The sequence below is a fragment of the Amblyomma mixtum genome, chromosome 3, assembly GCF_055824585.1.
Source record: "Amblyomma mixtum isolate Tamu chromosome 3, ASM5582458v1, whole genome shotgun sequence".
Taxonomy (NCBI): Eukaryota; Metazoa; Arthropoda; class Arachnida; order Ixodida; family Ixodidae; genus Amblyomma; species Amblyomma mixtum.
In genome coordinates this window covers 280,915,665-280,938,782 of record NC_143014.1, presented here as the reverse complement: position 1 = coordinate 280,938,782, position 23,118 = coordinate 280,915,665, and the positions used below count along the sequence as shown (strand labels likewise).

Here is a 23,118-nt window from a genome sequence, read left to right as displayed (position 1 = left end):
CCAAATGTCCCGATGGGTTATTTTTGGGAGATTTTGAGGAGGTTTTGTGTTTGTTGGGCCGGTTTCTTGCGAGAGCCTTTCTTTTACAACTTCGAGTACATCCATGATGCTGTCCGAATGCAGCTAGTAGCAGGGAAAGCACTCCGTGAGCATATTTTCTACTTTGTTCACGTGGCTGCACAGCTAACCTCACGGGTGCAGCAGTCTCCCATAGTCGCGAAAAGTTGTAAGCATTTTCCCTGCAGTGCGATGGTTAGTAGGCTTGTACAGGCTTCGCAATTCGTTTTCACTACACATTTTCTAGCAACGTACCCAGAAATGTAAGATATCAGCCTATAATCACTGCTAGCTATATGCTGGCTGTGGTCAGCAGATGTCCGTGCAGTAATTGGCTGACCTACAGTATTTACACTCGTAGCTACATTTGTGCTTTCTTGAAGTGACAGCGTCACCGCACAAGCCTCTATGTCTAGCAATGCGGCTAGCTCGCCCTAGTCACAGTTCCCCTGGCTTACTGTCTTGACAAGACCATAGAATGAATGACATTATCAAAAATTGAGTTGGAGAGGGGGTCGTCACTGCTACCTGATGAATGCCTGATAATACCAAATAGGTTTTAAGGGGGTCCTGACTAGTCTTTGACGTCATCCGGTATTTGTATCCAACTTTCTGCGTAACATAGGCTAGGAGTTCTAGTGTACTGATTACGGCAACGCGCACAACGCGAAGCATACAGCAGCGGCTCAAACGCGCGTCAACGCACGCTCCAACAGTGAAGGCGGCGGTGGCGCCGCCTCGCGAAGGCGCGGAGAAGTACAATCTCTTGACATAGATGGCGTCATCGCAATGCATGGCGCCGGCTAAGGAGTGAGCCCACTACCCAGCGGTGGCGATAGCTCTCTCCTACACCACACGTCTGTCAGATTCTTCCTTCCTACCCCTTCTTGTGTAGCTCACGCTTCATCAGCGGCGCGGCGCTTTTATGCGTTGCATATTGCAATCACTCAGTTCAGCCCTTGGGCGCGGCCGGGCAGCCACCATTGACCTTGAGCGCAACCACGTGACGTGACGTCACGACAGCCGGAGGAAAAGCTGGGCCCCAACTCGCGCGATCGCGCGCGGCCGCAGCCACCACCTGACTCCCGCTCTTCCCGCTAGGGGCGCTGCGCCGGCGCGTGACGTAAGAGCATTAAACGACAGGTTAAAAACGCAGAAGTTAAAATTGGATGAATTCAATGGAAAACAAACATAGTGTAGAACTATATCGATACTGGAAAAGGCAGATCAGGAAAGAATTTTTCTATAATAACTCAAGAGGCAGTGCCCTGCTTTTTGAAGCTAGGTCAGGGTGTCTTGGAACGCGCAGCTACAAAAAGAAATTTAACGAAGAAGATGACACATGTGCCGTGTGTGGTAGATCTGTGGAAACAATTGAACACCTCCTAATCAAATGTGATGGTATCCATCCGGATGTCGATGCAGGCGCAGTCACTTTTCCTGAGGCCCTAGGGTTTAAAGATAACAATGGCCATGTAAATAAATCTGCAGTGGAAGTTAGCGAAAAGCGATTGGACGATTGGTGGCTAAAAAGCAGAGATGTGGCATAAGGTTAGAATTGTAGGAAACTGTAGGTAAAGATGATGGCGATTCATAATGAGAATTGTCAACACAGTAAAGAACAAAAAAAATAAATAAAAGCTGAGCATGGTGGCAATTGCCACCACCCCGTTTCAAAGGCGGCGCTCCTATCCATCCATCCATCCATCCATCCATCCATCCATCCACCCACCCACCCACCCACCCACCCATCCACCCACCCACCCACCCACCCACCCATCCATCCATCCATCCATCCATCCATCCATCCGTCCATCCGTCCATCCGTCCATCCGTCCATCCGTCCGTCCGTCCGCGTCCGTCCGTCCGTCCGTCCGTCCGTCCGTCCGTCCGTCCTCTGGCTGCAGCGTCCTTCCACTATAGTGTGAATCTGCAGCCGGCGGCGCCCGCTGAAACGTACGCTCGGTGGTTTTCCCCCAAGTTTTGCGGACGGTTTTCGGCCGAAGAAAGTGCGCCTTCTGCAAGGGATGAAAGGCACGCTTCTTAAAATGTATCGGTTTTGCACAGAAAAATGAAAAATCGCAAACTCTGCGTAAAAGAAGAGTGGATTGCATGAAAACACTCGACTGGCACGCAATATAACCCCATTTTGTGATTGTCTCGCATTTTGGCGTGCGTTTTCCTTGAGCCGTGCTCGCGGGCCTGATATATTTATTGCGTCACGCTTCCCTAACTACAGTCTTGTTTTTTCTTCGCGTTGTTGGGCTGCTGCATACAATCGTTGGGCGGCTGCATTCACTTGTATGGACGGCAGCGACCTGTTCGGTGGTTTTGAGGCGGCGCTTAACGTCATTGCTTCTGTGTTTAAGATTAACACCGCGCGACAAGGAACCGGCCTTGCCGAAGACCGACGAAGAATGTCATGATCCAGCATTAAGTACTGAATTTAAACAATGATTGCCTTCGTTGGAGAGTATAAGAGGCAGACATGGAAATCGGAGCGGACTGAAACCGTAAAACAAACAACAGCCACGAGGAATGTCTGTTGTACGCGCGCGCGTAAACACTGCTGGCTAGCAGACGACGCGAGCGGGCATTCATCACGCGAGCGGGCATCCGTTGCGGCGGCGAGATTCCAATGAGTTCGAAATGCTCACTGCGGCGCGCCGCCCAATCGCTCAGTCGCTTGCATATGAACCGGCCTTATTGGGTTAATGTACACAGGGCTGATGCCGTTGGCCGATTGTAATGAATTAGTAGTTAACCCCCTTTCACTGAGACACATGCCAGTCACCTAGGGTTTCGCGCTATACTCGCGGACGACTGCTTATGGCAGTGCCAAAGACCACATCAATTGGAGCAAGGACCTTCTTCCTTTTCCTGCACAGCCTCTGCTGTACTGCAACTGCGACGTCATGAGAATCGTTCGAAGCCGATTGGGTCATTCGCCACTGTTTTCTTGACTTGCACAACGACGAACCCCGAACAATGGCTCGCAAGGTAGTTAAAAATCGCGCCTCTGGCTCCAAATTAGTGAACCAAGAATGTGTCGGATAGGCATCGAAACTTCAGTTCTCTAATGAATCGTTGGTCCAGTGTCACTCTTTTCTCGCTAATTCTCCTCCCGACCAGGTATATCTACTCTGCCAAAATGTTCACGTTATAATCAGTGCCGGTGCTGTACACTGTACGCGGGTAAGGCGTGGGTGCACCCTCCCTGCAGAAAGGAGCTCGCGGGTTTCTGAGCCCCCTACTCCAGTATAGACACCTCTGTGGTGTAAACAACGGCATGTCAAAGCGGCATTGGATGGCTGGCAAAATCATCCATTTTCGCTTCTCAGCTGATTTCGCATGTTTTAAGACTTCCCAAATCGTCGTTCTTCTCCCAATCAGAGCCGACTCAGTACGCGACACACCTAGTCGCATCTGCTGCACCACGCTGCCAAAACTTGCACATTTCAATCAGAAAAGCGCACCGAAGGGGAGCTATGTAACTACAAAGCGATACAAAACAAAAGGGGGGGGGGGGGGGGGGGCGATGCAAGGCGCATAACGAGACTTTCCCGGAAACCAGATTATTATGGCATTTTCGTTAACAAACCCGTAACACGGCCGCTTGAGGGAAAGCGTGAAGCGAGGAGCCCACAGCCAAGTCGCGCCGCCGACAATGGGCGAGCGCGTCCTGGCGGAGTTTACAGTTGAGACCGCTGTTTTCAGTGATGGCGCCACTGTTCGGGGAGAAGTCGCCCCATGCAGGAAGGTAAGAACTCCATTCCTCAATGAGCCGCCCGGCTCCTGGGAGGGAACTCCTGAAGCGCTCCTTGTTTCGTCTTGTCAGAGCACGTTAGCCTCGTGTAAGGCCGAGTTTGCCTCATGTTCCTCGCGTCTGCAGTGCTTTCTTTGGACTTTGTGGAGTGCGCGTGAGTGAGCATGATTGCCAGGCGCCTGCGGTCCTGTATTTGGACTTTTTGGTGTGCGCGTGAATATGTGATTGCCTGGTGTCTGCCGTGCACGCTTTGGGCTTTTTGTGCGCGTGTGTGTGGCAGTCAGTTACGTATACGGGGCACGATGCCGCGCAATCGCTGTGTCCCACTGTGCGTCACAAACTCCAGAAAGCACCCAACTGTGAGATATCATGAGTTCCCCTGCGAACTACAGCGTCGAGAAGCGTGGCTGAAAAAAGCAAGTGGGAGCCAAGCGACAGGTCTCTGGTACGTTCCTTGCATTTACAGAGAATGACTTCAAAAAGGGTGGTCAAGGAAGGTTCTCTGTCTGTGAATAGTTCCTTCATTTTTCGTATCACCGTGCTATAAATATCAAGCTGCTGGTTGAAGAACTTTCTAGTTTTTCTCGGCTGCAGTTGCGGCGATAAATGCTCCATATTTTCACCCCTATTGATTGTTTTTTCTTTTTTTTCTAAATTGCAATAACTAACAACAATCTGTTAATAAGATGTGGGTCTGGGCTAGTTGGAAAACCACGTTTGAGGTTAAGGGCTCAGAGAGACATAGAAATTAATCATTGGTCACTCAGAAAGAGGTGTGCATGCGCGTGTGTGTGTGTGTGTGTGTGTGTGTGTGTGTGTGTGTGTGTGTGCGTGTGCGTGTGTGTGTGTGTGTGTGTGTGTGTGTGGGGGGGGGGGGGGGTGAATATGGGTGTGTGTGTGCGCGCGCGCCGGGCGATTCAGCGAACACTGAAAAAATTTCAAAAATAGGCTTCTTGGGGTAAAAATATGGCTTTTGCGACATCGTATTACCAGTGTTGGTGGACGCCAGAAAACCGTGGAACCGTTTTAAGTAGTAAGCTGGTTAACTGATTTTTAATAATTAACTTTTTAACTAATAGTTTTACGCATCTAATTACAATGAGAGATGTGTATTCGGTCATAATAGCCATATCAGTTTTTAGAATTCCGAAATTACCCTCGTCTCTGTGGCTCGACAAAATTTGGCTGCATCGTGCGAAAACAGATGCGCTTTCTGAAGCATGCAGGCACAGCAACCCCTCCAGTGCACGTAACTAGTTGAAAAAGCCAAATTTTGTCGAGCCACAGCAGCGGGGGTAATCGCGTTATCAAAATTCTATCAACTGATATGACTATTACTAATGACCGGCTACTAATCTCTAATTGCAAGTAGATGCGTAAAACTATTAGTTAAAAAGTTAATTATTAAAAATTAGTTAACTAGCTTAATATGCAAGACGATTAACCGGTTTTCTGGTGTCTGCTTACACTGGTTATACTATCCCACAAAAGACACACACACACACACACACACACATATATATATATATATATATTTATATGTATTATATAGATATATATATATACGCACACAGCATATGCGCGTTTAGATTACTGTTCAGATATTAGTGTTCAGGCGTGTTCAGATAAGAACGGTAATCGATGTCCCATGACCATTTTTGTTTTCAATGCAATTTTTATATGTGATGGGCCAATGTGTCCACACAAAGGAATAGCCCTTAGTTTTGCAAGAAACTTCGTAGTTTTCTCTGAAAAAAATCGTGTGTCACAAGAGGTGGAGAATGTCCAGGGTGTCTACCAACCGGGAAAACCGTGAAAACCGGGAATTATCAGGGAATTTGGACAATCTGGAAAAACTCAGGGAAAACTCAGGGGATTTGTGCTTATATCAGGGAAAAATAGCTGCATTTCTACATAAAAAGAATTAAAGGCGCGATAATGCTGCCTCGTGTAAACGATGCGGACTGGCATTGCACGGATTGTCCACTGCGGCGTTACGCGTACTCTCCTCAGCGAGCGCCGGCCTCCAACGTTTTGCCGTCAAGTGGAGCATCCCAGCAAGGCGGCAAAAAGCTTCGCGGCGCCAGCGGCACTTCGAATTTTGAAGCGTACTTTCCGGTGCTTCTCCGGCGCTGTGGTTCGCGCGTGCGCTGTTCGACGGCCAGCGGCCTCCCCTTGTTTTCCGGTGTTTCTGAGTGAACTCTTCCTCCCTGCGCGTCTCGCTGATGGAAGCGTCCATTTCTGCCGCAGGGGGTGCACACACGCGATGCAGGCAGCGCAGCTTTGGGAGAGGGGTAATAGTTTCCCGCCTTATCGCGATCTGGCGACGCTGGCGAAGCAACGAAGTCTGTCCGTACTTAGCTGCGCCGTTTTGAACCGACTTAGTTTTAATGACTGCTGTTTTAATGACTTCTCGGCCACGTCGTATTTTCCGACCTGCCGCACGCTAGCCGTGTTCGAGAGCAAACTCCCAGCCGTGTAGCTGTTAAGGTCGTGCTTGGCCGTCGAGCTAAAACAGCAACGCTCCGCGGCAAAGCCATAAACCACGATGAACTATCGCGCTACCGCAGATCCCGGCACTTGACAGCAACAAAAAAAAAACAAAACAAAAAAAAAACGAGCTAGAGATGCTGATGGCGATATCGATAGCGAAAGCTCGCGGCGGAGGAAAACGTTGATGATGATGATAAGCTCTACCTCGGGCGCCCTCCGTGGGTGGCGTCTAGAAGCTCCTGTGCGCGTGTGTGGCCTCCACGATCAAGCGCCCGGTGCGCGCAGCCGGAGCCGATCGCAGAGGCCTCGGCGCATGCATTCCGAAGGCTATTCCCGCGTGGGTCGTAGAAAGTTTCGGTGCGGCCCTTACACGGATCTTTTTTTTTTAAATATTTTCTTCGGGAAAACGGGGTGCGGCCCATACACGAGTGCGTTTACGCGGTGTGTTCAATTTTGGGAGTCGAAAAATTTCCGGAAATTTTACCCCGCTAATAGGCGCACCCCGAACTTTGAGCCGAATTTTCTGGAAAAAAAGTGCGCCTATTATGCGAGTAAATACGGTTAAAAGCTACTCCTTACTATTCAAATAAGACTAAATCGTAGTTTTTTTTATTTTTTAACATGCTTACTGAAGAGTGATACCGTCAGGCGGCTTTGTGTCAGGCTGTTTTTGCATAAACCAAAGTAATGTGTCACTCAGGGAATTTAACAAATGCACTCAGGGAAAACCTGGAAAACTCAGGGAATTTGGAAACGTCAACTTGGTAGACACCCTGATGTCGTTTTTGCCATTTCGCAAAGTTGCAAGTTTGGAGCCTCATTGCATACACAAGAAATTTTCTCCGCACATAAGCATTTTTTCAGACACTCTTTGCAACTTTTACTATGCGAAAAAATAAAAAAATGTTTTTTTGCTGTGTGAACCTTTTGAGCAAAAAATCGCAAACTTCGCTTCTGGACCAGGCGCTGCAAAAAAGGCAATTTTCAGGACAGTCTTAGGACAAGATGGAGAAAGATCTCTGCACAGAATCTTTTTCTCAGTATTTTTATGCTGCTATTTCTCACTTAAGGCGAGTTCTGTAGCTCTAGATTGACAGATATTTTTCAATATGGCTTCAAAATGGGCCGCAGTTCAAAAACGTCAAAAAAGTCACAACTTTGACTTGGATTTTAAAACTAACACCATTATCGAATTTCGTTCAAATTTCCCTCAATAATCCTCAATACTTCTAATTATAAGGCACCAGAAAAGTGTTGCATTATATTGTTTTAAATCACAAAAACACAAAACTGAGTTCACGTTTTTCTTATCTAGAATTGCTTATTACGGCCTTTCAGAAATAGTAGCTGTCAGAAATTTGATTTAGCACTCACTGAACGCGGCAACATTTTATTTAACACGACATCCGAACCATTCTCAATGCTTGCAGAGCTTCTATCAGCTTGCTAGCGGCGTTCTTAATGGGTCAAAGTGGGAATGAATTCGCTATTTCGTCTGACGTCTCAAGAACTGGCTTGTGGAGGTAAAACGTTTTTTGTATTGTCTAATTTATTCATCGTAAGGTTCATTGGTATGTAATCTATTTATTAAAATCTTAGTTCATTTTTTGATGCTCAGAAAAAAATTTTATGTATAAAAGTTATTATTAATGAGTTTCTGAAGCCGACGTTTCCGAACCTGCATCTGTTTACCTCTGTGTTTAATGGTTCTACAGGGCATTGTCAAGAGATAAAACGTCGTCTTCTGAAGGGAACAATTTATCTGCAAGGTTTTTAAACAGAAGGAGTTTTAATCAGGAGGCAATTTACAAATGCGATACCACTTCATGTGCAGACTGCAATTCAGAAAGTTGTGACAAGAAATAAACAGCAGCAGTTGATTTCGGTTTGCGCACAGTGTATTGTCCCGCACGAAGCACAAAACCAGATCACAGTCTCTTCCATTTCGAAGCAGCGGTGGAGGCCACGTAGGATGCACTGCCTTCATTTGACTGAACGTACTTCCACATGTGGAGCGTCTGAACTCCAGGCACTTTCTTTGCTGTTTTCCATTCTTCCGTCTTCATTTCGCGAAAGTCTGCAAGATCGCTCTGTGGGAGCTCCAGAATGGTGATGGTCTTTAGCGCATCTTGAATTGCGTCTAGGAAGCCGCTGGCTGTTTGTGTGGCCTCACTTGCAGGCTTCCGCAAATTGTGGTGTGATGCTCGATGTTTCACTAGCCCACCAACGCCGTCGCAAGCATCCGTGTCCTGTGGCCGAAAACATCTATTTCGTCTCTTGACATTCACTGCGTTGTAGCTCATGAAACTTTTTGTTCTTGAAGTGAGCAGGAGCCCCGTCGCTCACATATGTTATCTTGGTGTAGATTGGTGTGTTGTCTTCAAGGTGTGGTTTGATCTTCGACAGAGCCAAGCATGCATGAGCTGGACCGTGAGACATATCGTGAGATATCGTGAGATATTTTCTTGACGTGACAACGCAGGTAAACACGGTCACCTGCTTTTTCTGCCTATGGTACGCTTGTACTGGGTCTGGTAGCACAACTGTCCAGTTTTCAGCGAAATCAAAATGCAAAACAATTGCACCTCTCTTGCAGCTGTGTTTTTCTTCATGTGTTGCTCTTGCTTGCACAGATGTAATAGAGTTGTGGGGAATACATTTCATGGCCATTCTTTGAAATTCTCTCATAAATGGTGAAGCAGTCAGAATTGTTTTAACTATGTCACCGTATTCCCATGTAGCAATCAACACCTCATCCTCGCTGCTCATTTCAAAATTTTCCGAAGCGAAAATTCCATCCTGTGGACAGTGCTCACAATTCCTGAGGAAACATGACGCAGTGGGTTCCTGGCATACGCAGAGACTCTGCATATCTTCGGGAGAAGGCGAACTTCCGGACGCGTTCTGCAGTCCCACGAGGCACAACTGAAAGTTTGCACAGCACACGCAAACATATACTTTTCACTGTGGCGAGCATTTCACCCACTAAGGACGCAAGGATATGAATTTTGTGAGGCCAGCCTGGGAGGCAGGGTGAGCTAGCTTGTGGAGGCGGTATGCTTCTCGCAAGGACCGCGTCATGAAGCGTTTAGGTACCCGTTCCTTCTCTCCCTCCTTTTCGATTCTCACAACATCCTTTTTGTTCGGAGTCTGTCCAGAGCAATCGAGTTCATCCATGGTGTAATATCCTAAAACGGCGGTAATGTCTTCCTGTTGTAGTTTACATCTTGTAAATCTCTCCTGTGTTGACCATACGCCTTCTTCGTCCACCATCTTCTTAGATTTTTGGATAACGTTCCTCGCTGCCGATGGAATAACTTCCTGCACATATTTCACGGTTAAGTTGCGTGGTAGCAGTGTCAGCAGCTGGCAACGCTCTTCCATGTAGGCTTCATGTTGGTTGTCTTCCCAGCTGCTGCATTGCGCACACTTTCTTCTGAGGCACGCGAAGTCTCTGGGATATTATATGCTGCCTGTACCCCGATCGGATTTTCGTTACCATACCTCTTGCCACCTCTTCCTGCTTTCGCTTTGCATAGGAAAGTCTGAGGCGCTTTTTTAGAGTGCTCGGTGGCTTTAGGGGCGAGATTTCGGAGGTAAGGCTGACACTGGAGCTTAAATTTTCTACGATTTCTTCCCCAGGGCGGATTTCTTCGAATGCTTCGGTTGACTCTCCCTGCATATTATCTATGTCTTCCTTGAACGGACGGTAACAATTCTGACAGATGAAGTCACTTCCTCGTACTCGGAGAGCTTCTTCGGGAAGTAGAACTTTTTTGAGAGCAGCGACATTGAGTGTCTTTACACTGCGAAAATTACGTCCTTTTTTAATTTGCTGCTTGTGCCTTTTTGAGTAGCTGGCGCAAAACGTTCGCCGTGGAAATTTCTTCATGAATGCAAAAGTGTAGCGCTTCAGAAGATTGTCGCGGGACAGAAGAGCAGCTGACAGATGCAGGGCCCAGGGCTGGTTTTCCAAAACGATATATACACATGGGTGGATTTTGAACACAGGCTGCGCACCGTCGACACTGATGCTGTTTCGGTCTGGCGTACGAGCCCTCCAGCGCAGAGAAAACACTTGAGTAAAGAAAACGACCCCACCGTCTACTAGGCCGGCAAAACGACAAGCGAAGCTCGAGACCCGAGCAACACCCGCTCGCCGCTACGACGGGCTGTCTCGGTCGAAGGTCGAAGGCTGAGACATAACTGCCAGGCGTTCGGGAAAGCGGTGTGTTGCGATGGAAAGACGATAGTGGTGGCTAAAGCCTCGGTGCGGCGGTGGCACCCATGGTGCTATCAAATTTGGGATCGCGCCTGGCGTTATATAGCTATAGGGGCGGCTGCTAAGCGCGGTTCATCTCTGGAGCGGCGGTAGCTCGGTAAAGGCATCTGGAGAGTAGCGATGGGTGCATTAAATGTTTGCATAACCTACCACTAAACACACGTCACTCCAAAATAACGTGCTAAAATATGCTTTGAGTAATTTAAGTCACACTGTTAGAAGAGTACGAAAGGAATAAGAGCTTTAGACCTGGGATTGTAAGAGAAAAAACACTTACAAATTAACTTATGAACTAAGCAACTGTAGCGTTTAAAATTTTCCCACATGCAACCAATACTAATTCCAGCTTCTGATGATTGCGCGTCCTAAGAGGGAATACTGAGGCGTCGTAGGGACTGAATTCATGAATTCAGTTTTGTATTTGTTTTCATACTTTAAAACAATATAATGCAATATATTTAGTCTGTTATAATTTTGAAATATTGAGGATTGCTCAGGGAAATTTTAATGCTAATCGAAAATGATTTTTTTTAATTCGAGTCAAAGTTGTCACTTTCTTGACATTTTTGAACTTCGGCGAATATTGAGGCCGCATTGAAAAATATCTGTCAAATCTAGAGCTACAGAACTTGCCTGAGTCGAGCAATAGTAGCCGAAAAATACTGAGAAAAATATTATAGAGAAAAATAGAAGCTCGCGGCACAGCAGTGAACATCCTCGGAGTGTTGTTTTTCGACTGGCGTCTTTTGCCCAATCTTATTCAAACATTAACTCCGTCAAGAGGAAGCGGTGCGACATACGACTAGACGTCCGGCCTAGGCTTTATAAGGACGGATAGCGGTGTAATGCTGCCATAATATATTCTGCTCTCAAAGGCGCATTTGCTCGTGCAATCGGCTGGGCGTAGACTCCTACTCATCTCAGTTTTAATTTTTATTAGTGCACGAAAACTTAGCGATTATTTCGGAGTTATACTACATACCTCGGATACCTCGCAGGCTAACATTAGAAGGACCAGACTGACTGTAGTCCCTTACTTTCTGTTTGCAAACAGGTAAATGCGGTACCCTAGTTGCACACTGTAACGCGATTGTGACCAGAAAAATTTTTATGTAGGGTTAATCGTTTGGACGGGGTAACAGGAATCAAAAACGGCTTTTAACCGCTGCTTCGCACGCGGCTACAGCGCTGCATGACTCTCTAGAATGTTCTTTGTTTAAGTGATTGCCATGTTGGGTCAACATATGCAATAATGGCTTATAAAAGGACATTGTCTTCCATCGTGTAATTGCCACGCATAACGCGCAGCAGCCTGGACTGCCGCAGTTAATGAATCACTTTCGGTCTAAGCTGCGCGAAAAAAAAAATTCAAGCGCTGAAAAATCTAAACTCAAATATACTCAGTCCTGTTCGAAGCAAAACGTTCGTTTAGGAAGTTGCTTGACGCGAAATTTGAAAAAAAAAAAAAATGTATGCAACTATCTTTGACTGAGGTCCTCGCTTGCACTCTCAAGTATTATCCACGCAGATATCGGGCATTCAAGCGAGAGTTCGGTTATTGTGACTTGGCACAGTAACGACCGATTTTGGTATGGACCCTGCCAGAGCAAATGCTGTCACAATGCGCGCAACGTGATCGCTAGACCTGCACCACGAGCAGCATGAACAGCGGGGCTGGAACAGGGAGAACCGCTCGTTGGTATCGACTATCGAGTTCGTGAGCGAAGGATTCCAACTGCGACAAAACAACCACGTCCAGCGATGCGCGCAACATGAAAGCTAGACCTGCACCGCGAGCAGCGTAAACGGCGGATCTCGAACAACATGAAGCGCATGTTTTGAGTCGAGCTTGGAAACCAGTCCGACTGCAACAAAACGAACGCGCCACGTAATGCGCGCGACATGAAAGCTACATCTGCAGAGCCTAGCAGAGCCAGCAGCGTGAATGCTTCCTTTTACACGAGCAGCCTTGCTAAGTTGTTTTACTTCTGGAGCCGCATTTGTGCACAATTCCGAAGTGTTTTACACCCATGAAGTTTTTAATAAACGCGATGTACTCTGTGCATTGCCTTCAATAACTCCTCGATTGAGAAACTGTGAAACTGGTCCCGTTTAAATGCTCCTGAGACCAAAAATTAAACCTCAGTATATAATTGCGTAGTAATCTAGAAAGTAACGCTAATGTATTTTGTTAATAGAATTGTGAATAAATTTGTGCAACTCGGCTTCGCCAGGACGCGGAAGCTTATGCCTATAAGCCGTGGCTTGGAAAGGTCCAAAGAATGCGCCTAAAAATGCGCAAATGCCATCGCGCCCCTAACTCGTTCCTTTCTACACTCGTCTTGCACTCAAGCCCTTCCTCACCCCTTTCACTCTCATCCTCCTCACCTCTCTCCACCGAGAGCGCTATTACTAACATCCAACAATCCCTTGCACCCATTCCGCTGGCCCTACAACATCTGACGGCTCCCGTCGAACAACTAGAGCAGCATCTCCTCTCCTTCACGTCCTTTGCCAAGTCCTCTCCTGACACCGACTCCAGTGCGCCCCCTCGAAAGCGCTCCACTGTCCCCCAGTGCCTAATCTCGATGCAATGGAGGAAGATCGCCATTATGAGTCGTATCATGCAACACACAACCCCGCCCTGCTACACCCTAATTATTTGGCAGTGGAATTGCCGTGGTTTTTTCCGCAAAGAAAAGTGCCCTCCTATAACGCATGCGGATTACAGGCATCAACCTAGACGTTATCTCACGTCAAGAAACGCACGGTACCTTTTTTCTTCCGGATTACGGCCACTTAGCCAAGCATTGTCACGCAGAAAAAAGGGCATCAAACGCCCCCGCCACCGCCGACTTTAACGGTCACTTACCAGCGGTGCACCATCGCCACCATTCAGGAGGACTCATTCCACCTCGACTCAGAGACGAAGGACCATGTCCTTGCACACTCTACCTATCAGGGCCATCGTATCACGATTTCATTGCTATTGGACTCCCTCCGCCTCCAAAACCAGCATCCCATGCACCTTTAAACACGGCTCTCACTGCCTCTCATACCTCTACTGCTTTCGTCCTTTCCGGCGACATGGGGATGCGACCGCACCTCAGCCTCAGGACAAAAACTCGACCGCTTCACCAACGTTCATCATCTCACCCGTCCGTGCCTTCATGTCTGTGCTGTAGGGCACAATCTGACGCACACTCCGATCTTTCGTGGATTCGCAGATTTCCGCGGTTCGTGGAATAATGCTGGCGATACGAGGGAGAGCGATCACAGTATTTTTGAAATAATCCTTATTTCCCAGCAAACCTGCCTACCACCCACACCACTTTTACCTCCCACTACGCTTAAGTGGGCCAAAGCTCGGCTGGCCTTCGACTCCTCTCTTCCTACTGAAAATTTGTGGGATTGAATGCTATTCCTGGAGCTTTTTTTTTCTTTGTGTGACGGCGAAGGACCATGCACAGCGCTGAAATCGCTCACCGCGGCCAGCAATGCTAGAGCCTTAAAAACCGCAAGGATGTTCGCAGACGGAGAAGGCGGGCTGCACGGTCAGCCAAGCCAGCATGCAATTTTTTTTAACGTTCTGTTGCGTCGCCAGTCGCTGAAGCTTATTCACATGTGGCGTCGCTCGTGAGGAAACGCACAAACGGCCAACAGCTCGTTACGAGCGCCAAATGTCGGCGCCATGGAAGAACGCAAGTATCACGCGGTCTGATTCGAGGGCAGCGTGCAGTAGTTTCAGGGTCTTAACGGAGCGGCAGTTAAGGCGCTTTTGATAAATAAACAAAAAAAAATGTCCGCGAAACACGATCGTCGTTGTAAACGGCGTGCAGCGCGCAGCTGACTGACTGATAAGCGCAGCCGATAGGCGCCGCCGCGTCGGGCTGGCGGCGAAGCTCCCAAAACGAAACTACGCGGCTAGACGCTCTATCGGCCTACCGCCGGGGGCCTGCCGACCGTCAAAAGATCTGCAGTTGCTGGCATGTCAGAGGGGCGCCGATAAGCAATGCAACATGCAGTTCAGGCCTGGGGACGAATATCTGGGCGATCGGTTAGTCGAGCACGTTATCGTAGCGCGACGCGGCACCGCTTTTTGTGATCCCGTCCGAATTGACCGATAGCCGCCCCGGCGCGTCCGAATAAACGAGCTCCCGATACTATTGTCTTACAGGGACGATTTGCGGGACTGTTGCGGCAGTCCGGATTATCCGAATTAGCGGAGGTTGAGGAGTAGAAGTAAACGTTTATTTAGTTGGGTCGTATTAACAATATCTTACTGAACAGTGTTCCAGCTGCTGCTACTAATTTCACAGATGGTATACATATTCCTCTCTCGTGGCGGCGCAAGGTTACCAACGGCAGCGGTTTTTTTTCTACAGAATTTCAAATGTTTATCTCAAATTAAATTTTTCCGTAAGATTTCAGGCAAGAATCGCAAAATCGTTAGACTTGTCCAAGTTCGCACATTTTACGGAAAAATAGCAGCAGTTGGTAGGTATGGTTAAGGTCACAACGTCAAACTAGACCACACACGCCACGGGCAAGTTGGCAACTGTAGGTGCAACCTCCTTCACGAACCAAAGGACGAGGCCAGCGCCAGCACTTGCAGGTTGTAATCGACCGTGCTCACGCGTAAAATTCTGTCAAGCAAAAAAAGTTACTCCAACGTTACGCCCTTGTCAGAAGCAACCAGGCTATGAGGTTTGCTTCTCAGCCGCATAGTGAAGCCCCTTTAGCTCCGCTGAACAGCTAAAGGTCCCGAAAGGTCAAGGTCTCTCTTTACCTTGCTACACGGCTAAGAAACAAACCCCGTGGCTTGGTTAATTTTAGCAAAGACGGTACCTGGCCCATAAGCTTCAAAACTGAGAGGTATAGATATTGCCGGAAAGAAGGGATATCAACGCCAAGAAAAAAATGAGCTCACCTCATCCATTGTGGTGAGTTCATTCGCACGCGCAGTCACAGGACGCCTATTATGCGCAACCATGTGCACAATGAATTTTAATTGCATGAATGTGACCATCGAAAGGCAAACCGCAAAGTCAGGAGCAATTAAATGTCTTCAATAACAGTGTTGCCCGAAAAATATCAGAATGAAACGAGATAGAAGTAAGAACTAGTTTCAACTTAAATTACACAGCCATCACGGTGCTCTAGGAATACATCTTGCCTAACTGATAGTAATGTTGACGGCCATAACCTAAATGTATTCTAAAGTAATAAAGTAAAATATTTGATAGGGATATTAACACCCTAAGCCTCCAACTCGGCCATATTTACCGACAACATAGCTTCATTAAGTTAGAAAAATGCGTGAAAGCGAGACTGTAGCAATGCCCCACGAGAATTTTAGTAACAGCTCCTCATCGAGAATTACTCACGGACCACGATTGCCTGATGGCTGTTTCGGGTGCACCGCCGCTTCGGGCTGGCGGCGAAGCTCCCAAAACAAAACTACGCTCCCAAAACAAAACTACGCGGCCAGACACTCAATCGGCCTACCGCCGGGGCCCTGCCGATCGTCAAAAGATCTGCAGTTGCGGGCATGTCAGAGGGGCGCCGACAAGCAATGCAACATGCAGTTCAGGCCTGGGGACGAATATCTGGGTGATCGGTTAGTCGAGTACGTTATCATAGCGCGACGCTGCACCACTTTTATGCGAAGCATACTAGCCTCACAACCGAGCTCTTCCTTGCTGCGCCGCGCGCGGCCGCGTAGCAACCACTTGACCTACATCGGCGCACCACGTGATATGACTTCACAACAGCTGTGAAAGCTGGGGCTCAACTCGTGCGCTCGCTTGCGGACGCGCAGCCTCCACCGGCCCGGCCACCTAGATCGAGCGAGCAAGACCCGCCGCGCGCGCGTGTTCGAGGCGGCCGTGCCACCGGCGGCCTAACTCCCTCTCCTTCCGCTAGGGGCGCTGACGTTACAACAGCTGTTGTGACGTCAGCGCTGTTGTGACAGTCACTCTTTCTGAGGCCCTAGGGTTTAAAGATCACAATGGTCATGTAAATAAATCTGCAGTGGAAGTCAGCAAAAAGCGATTGGAGGATTGGTGGCTGAAAAGCAGAGATGTGGCATAAGGTTAGAATTGTAGGAAACCGTAGGCAAAGGTGATGGAGAATCTTAATGAGAATTGCCAACACAGTAAACAAAAAAAAATAATAAAGAAAGAAAAGCTGAGCATGGTGGCAATTGCCACCACCCCGTTTCAAAGGGGGCGCTCCTATCCATCCATCCATCCATCCTGTGAAAGCTGGGGCTCAACTGGCTCAACTCGTGCGCTCGCTTGCGGACGTGCAGCCTCCGCCGGCGGTATGCTTCGCATCCTAGGCTTAACCATAAGCTAAGCCAGGCCATTTTTTTGGGATCCCGTCCGAATTGACCGATGCCAGCCCCAGGGCGTCCGAATAAACGAGCTCCCGATGCCAGTGGGCGCATTTGTTTTTCACTCCCGGACTGTCCGGGACTACTTGCGGACTCGAGTCCGGTATTTGTTTTGGCAGTGACTACAGTGAGGGGGCCCGTCACTTTAAAATCTAGGCTACAGTGAGGGGGCCCGTCACTTAACATCTACGCTACAGGGAGGGGGCCCTTCACTTTAAAATCTGCGCTACAGCGACGGGACCCAACGACTGTAGTGACGCGAGACGCTGTTTGCACTGTACGTTGTCAACGGCTCAACGCCTAACCTAACCTAACCTAACCTAACCTAACCTAACCTAACCTAACCTAACCTAACCTAACCTAACGGCTCCAGGTCACGGTGGAAGCAAAGAAAATTATAAAAAAATATATAATTACGTGTAACTGCAAGCAAACTTAAACGTCATGTTTACAACAATTTGTTATTTCGCCCTCACTGTAGCCTAGATTTTAAAGTGACGGGCCCCCTCACTGTAGTCACTGCGATTTGTTTTTCTCGGGCAGCCGGAAAGCTCCGCCCACCTGCCTGCATCGCCATAACAACGCGTCCGTTTTTCGCCTATGGCAGTCCGAGGGCTACTCGGGGCTGCGGGAAAGGCAGCAGACGACAGCTGCGCGCCGCGCTGCCGGCCATACTGAGTTAGACTCTGCGTGCATTTTGCGTACTTTTCGCGTTCCTGGAGGACGATATCGTGCGTTAAACCTTCACATGAGGTCCGTGGCTGCTCTCTGAGCCACCGTAAGACTTTTTTTTTCTTGCATCTTCGTCCTATTTTCTTGAAATCCACCGCACACGGACGCTCGTTCGGAGCTGCGAGCGCGTATTGTTTGCCCGTGTCGTCAAGAGGTTATTGTTCGCTTGTTTTGCGACATGCTCTCTGTGCGCTTACCTGAAAGCATCGCAGGTGAACCAATCGTATACTGGAGCAGCTATAGCGCTTGTTGTCAACATTTTTGCGAAGTCTTTCGTCTATCTACCTATCCGCAACGAGTTGCGCTACTCTGCGAACTTCGCCGCAAGCAATAGCGGCGAGCATACCCCCGAAGCTGAGTTCTGTAATGCACCTACGCTAAGCTGACAGTACGGTCTTCAAATCGATCAGTATCATGAACGAGCGCACGGCGTTGCTTCGGCGTCGTGGTGGCCATGGCTTACGTCGTCTGCTAGCAGATGACAGCGTCCTGGTACGGTAAGCGAGGGGGAGCCCGGCTCTGGCGGCGAGTTCGAAAGCAGCCTATGGCAAGTAGGTCATGTGACCATGACGCTGTTTCCTGTCGGAGCGGAAGCCGAGACCTGTCAGCAAGTAGTCCGGGACTGGAAAAGCAAATGCAAGGTCAATTGAAATAGGTCGCGAAGCCGGGGCTTAAATGGGGTCCAGAACCAAGTGCTAGCGACATCAAATTAGGGGTGGAACTAAAGCGCCAAAATGAAATGAGTGGACAAACACGACTAGAAGAGGAAAATAATTGGGACATATTTTGTGTTTCAAAAGCATTCAAAAACAATTGCAGTGATTCCGTTTTAAAATGTTTTAGTTGTGTGCATTTTGTTAGTATAGCGCTTGCTTTGTAAAAATTTTTATGACAGCGTTCACTCAGAGCAGCGGCAATGGCAGCGGGACGATGCCAAGGTTTACGGTGCTCTGATGTAATACCCTGGTCATATCTTTTGACCATTCTGCTTGCTTTTGTTTGAAACTCGATTCTGCTAGCCTTACTTTTTCCTCGTTGCTTGTTGCTCGAGTTCTTGATGTGCATCGTTCGTGTACAGTTTCCGCTTTTCCCTTTTGCCAGCGCTTCTGTGTAGTTTCGTTCGGTTGGGTGCGGTTCTGTCGCTTTTGCCCCAAAAGGGCATCGTCTGTGGCCATGGGGCCCCCGTACGCAAAAAAGAGGTGTCCGGTTGCACGATGTGCGAGCGATATAACCTGTCTGGCGGCGTCACATTTCATCGCTTCAGCGCTACACCTGCGACATTCAGCGCGACACCTGAGGCGAGGACGAAGGAAAAAGGCACAACGAGAACTGACTACCTAAAAATAGCGTTGGTGGTCGGCACTCGTCGTGTCTTCTTTCTTCGTTCTCGTGTCGGGTGTCGCGCTGAAGCGTCGCGGCGTTCAGCAGTTTTTTTTTCCCGCCCAGCATCACGTGACGCTGACGTCACAAATATGACGTCACTAAAACACGTGACTTCGACGTCGCGTTTTTGTTTTAATTATGACGTCACTTTTTAGTTGTCCACGCATTTCGAAGACGGCGCTGGCTGCGCACCATGAGCCGCCATGTTTTGAACGTATGGGCTTCTATGCAGCCTACGCTACCGTATATAGTACATCTACCTTGGCAAATGCGCCCAGCGTCTTACAGGGACGTTTCGCGGGACTGTTGCGGCAGTCCGGATAATCTGAATTAATCGGGGCTGAGGAGGAATAAACGCCTATTTAGGAGTAGGAATAGGAATAAACGCCTATTTAGTTGGGTCGTATTAACGATGTTTTACTGTACAATGCTCCAGTTGCTGCTACTAATTTCACAGATGGTATAGATAATCCTGCCTTGTGGCGCCGCAAGATTACCACCGTTTTTCTAAAGAATTTCAAATGTTTATCCCCAATAAAATTTATTTTCCGTAAGATTTCCGGCAAGATTCGTAAAATCGTAAGATGGGTCAAAAATTCGTACATTTTACAGAAAGGTGGGAAGAGTTGACAGGTATGCCTTTAGTAGTAGCCATATCAGGCTTTACAGTTTCGAAAAAGGATTACCCTCACCGCTGTGGGTGAACATAATTTGGCCATCTCACTCCTGTTCCGAAAAGCGCACGTATTTGGCGGGCGCAAAGCAACGCCTACTAGCAGGCGTCACACCGTGGCGCCGAGTCACGTGTCATCTCCCCCGTGTGGTTTGGAGCAGCTGCAGGAACCCAGCGCGGGCTGAAGAGAGGTTTTTGCGATGCAAATTCGGCGCAAGGCTCAGCATAGCGGGATCCGCATCCGCAAGCCGCCACTGCGCACGCGCTCACTTGTCCCGACACGCAGGCGTGCGCGCAGCTTACCGTACCTGACGTCCTCGTGGCAGATCTACGCATGCAAAGTGGCTCCTCCCAGAAGCGGATCGCCGTGGATGGGTGCAGAATGGCGAATCACGCCCTTCCATGTCCCTCCCTCGTGGCCCACGCCGCTCGCAACCTCTTCGGTTGCGCACGCGCAGAGCGATGGGTGGGGACAGGCGGTGCCACTGCACGTGCGCAGCCGGCGTCCACTTCTGCGCTAATACGTTTTCCGCTATGCTAACGGTCTCAGGCTGGACAAGTGGGTCCGCGGCACTGCGTTGCGACACGCAAGGCTTAGGGAGCGAAGCGCGGTGGTACAATTTAACAGTCATCCCACGCCAAGCGTCCCAGACCGAAAGAGAGACCACCACCGATTCTTTTGGAAAAGAAAAAATAAAATGGCCTGATGGGCGATTTCAAGAATGGAGTTTCAGGGAAGTATTTTTCTCGAAAAAATTATTCGCTCACGCGAGCGGTCTTTGAAGTTCCCGCGAAGGAGGAAAAGGTGGTTGCAGAGGGAGAGAGAGAGAAAAACGTTTAATGCATGAAATGGTTGGGCGGACCCTCAGTCGAGGAGACCATTGGCTTCTGCCGCCGCTCTTGCCCAGAGCACTAGCGAAAGCTAGTCTTCCGAATGAGAGTAAAGAAATTTTAAATGAAACGTGAAACAGGCTATCATGGCAAAGTTTAATATAGTTTTTTTTTAATTTCACTCGCTTTGTTCTTTTATCTGACGTAATTAATGAATCCGTGCAATAATTTTTCGTGTTTTCTTCATTGAGTGAAAAAGCAAAAATGTTGCTTTTTAAGGAAATTTTTACTTAAACGTCGTTAACGTTTCAGCCAAAATATTTTTTTCTGCTTTCACCGGTTGCTGTAGCTTATACTAAAAATAAATATGTTCAGCAAACAACTTTTTAGGAAAATTAATTCCAAGTTTCGCGAAAAGTGACTTCTTCCACTGATTCATACCGAAATTAAGGATCAATGCCCTCCAGAAGCGACTCCTAGAAGGAGTCGCTAAGGATCCTCTAGGATCCTTGAGAAGGAGTCGCTTCTCACCGCTCAGCGTAGAGCGCTAATTTTTGCAAGTCTAAATACCCCCTAGAGACATGCACTGGTGACTTATGGTGATAGTCGAGCTGTTTACAAAGCCACACACTTATATGGTTGCACACTTAAAGGTTATAAACACGATATAACTTAATATTATTCCAGGTGTATTTTCATCGGGACATTTCTTGCGGCAAGTTGTAGGTGTAGCTTCGAAATGCATGCCTGTGTTAATGCCTGCTTGCCCGATATACTGTTGGCCACCAGTGAACAGCATCGCACAAAAGCAAAATATATCCCTTCATCGCATGGTCGGAGAGTAAAAAACGAATTCCTCGTTTTCCTTCACTCTCTGATTCTTGTTACTAAAATTTTTACTTTTTCGTTGAGGCCGATAGCGTGCTCACGTATTCCTCAGTAGATGTAAGCATAAAGTAGGCTAATAATATTTCTCCTACATCCTTGTTTCGTGATTTTGCGATTAAAGTTGTTTTCTCAAAATTCAGCGCACATTGCCAGTGCGATATTTGCTCAGCCGGCCACCTGACACGGCGCAGGTATGCAGACGCACGCTATACGTGTGATTCCGGCGCTCCAGCTTGCGTTCGTGCACGTGCGTGTGTGGGTGCGCGTGCGTTTGTGCGTGCGAGTACACACGAGCCACTATCACTGGGTCACCCGAATAGATGCGAGATATCAGAGGAATATGGATGGAATGAACGCGCGTCGCAGCCGCCTGCGCCCAAGCGACGACGGCGGCTACGGAAAAAGCCAAATACCGATGTGTCCCCTGTATCTCCCTACTGTGTGCGTTCAGCTGGTTCCTGACGCTATTTGTTCGTCGCCGTTTTTTTTTTGTTCACTTTACTGCCGTGCTACCTAGCTGTGTCCGTCTTTTTGTCTGGGATTGGCGTCTGCGCTGTACCGAAGCCGCACGAAACAAGCGCCTGTCTACGCTGCTTCAAGAGGCAGCCTCATCAGCGCCTAACATGGAACTCTGTCAGACGCTTCTGTCATGCACTTCCGAATGTGGGCGCACCACCTCAGTGGCTTTGTCTCCCCAAAGCCACAGATATCTAGCGCCGCACAGAATAAAGAAGCCGGCTGGTCGGCCCGACGATTAAGGATCGTTGTTTCGTTTTTCCAGCGATATACTCATCACCATGGCGTGAAGTGTAGATGTGCTACTGCCGGCGCATTTCGCGACTGACTTTCAGAATTGGATCCTTTTGAACGGACAGTTACACGTTGGATATCTCGACACACGACATGGATTTAGAAATTTCAAAAGCTAGGTCTACCTTCGATGTCAGCGGCCTCCAATATCACAATATATTATTTAGCCTTAGAACCAAAAGTTGCGCAAGGTAGGTAATAATTAACAGTTAATAAATGGTCTTGAACTGAACCCTATCACGGACATAATGACCGCCTTGCCGCACCTGCATGGACAGCGTCGATGCATTGTTTACAACTTCAAAAAGAAAAAATCTGTCTACATTAGAAAAAAAAAAGCACGCGATATTTGTGACTGCGGGAGGGTTATATAGCGTTGCCTTTTAGCCCACGCATGCTCAACTGCCGGGTCACTGAACGCAAACCGTGGGTGTAAGATGAGGCAGGGGCTTCCAGGGAGCGACTAACATTCCCATGCGTCAGCTGAACGTGCCATGACGCAAGTAAGAGCCTTCTGCGCGAGTGTGGCTTGGTCTCCCCCACGATCGTAAAGTCAATATTGTGGTCACATGCCTAGTAGTGTTCGTTCACCGCGCAGCCGCGCCTCGCTCTCTGTTCTTTTGTCTGACACCAGCTTTGCGCGCTGCTTGATTCGTACCGAAAAATTCTTACTTTCCCCAACCAACTGCCCTAGCGTACGACGCCGAGCACTCGCCGCAGGGAATTTTGTGTACTACGCCTTGGGCCTTGTCACAAAGTGTGTGCATGCCTTATTTTTCTTTTTTCTTTTCCGACCGAGGTGGCCA

The 23,118-nt window shown here is 48.3% G+C and overlaps 2 pseudogenes; one reads left to right on the top strand and one right to left on the bottom strand.

Annotated features, from left to right (window-relative positions):
• LOC149355015 (calsyntenin-1-like) overlaps positions 1 to 23,118 on the top strand; it is a 489,555-nt pseudogene that overhangs the window by 338,619 nt on the left and 127,818 nt on the right.
• On the bottom strand, positions 8,245 to 10,208 carry LOC149355018 (uncharacterized; annotated as a pseudogene).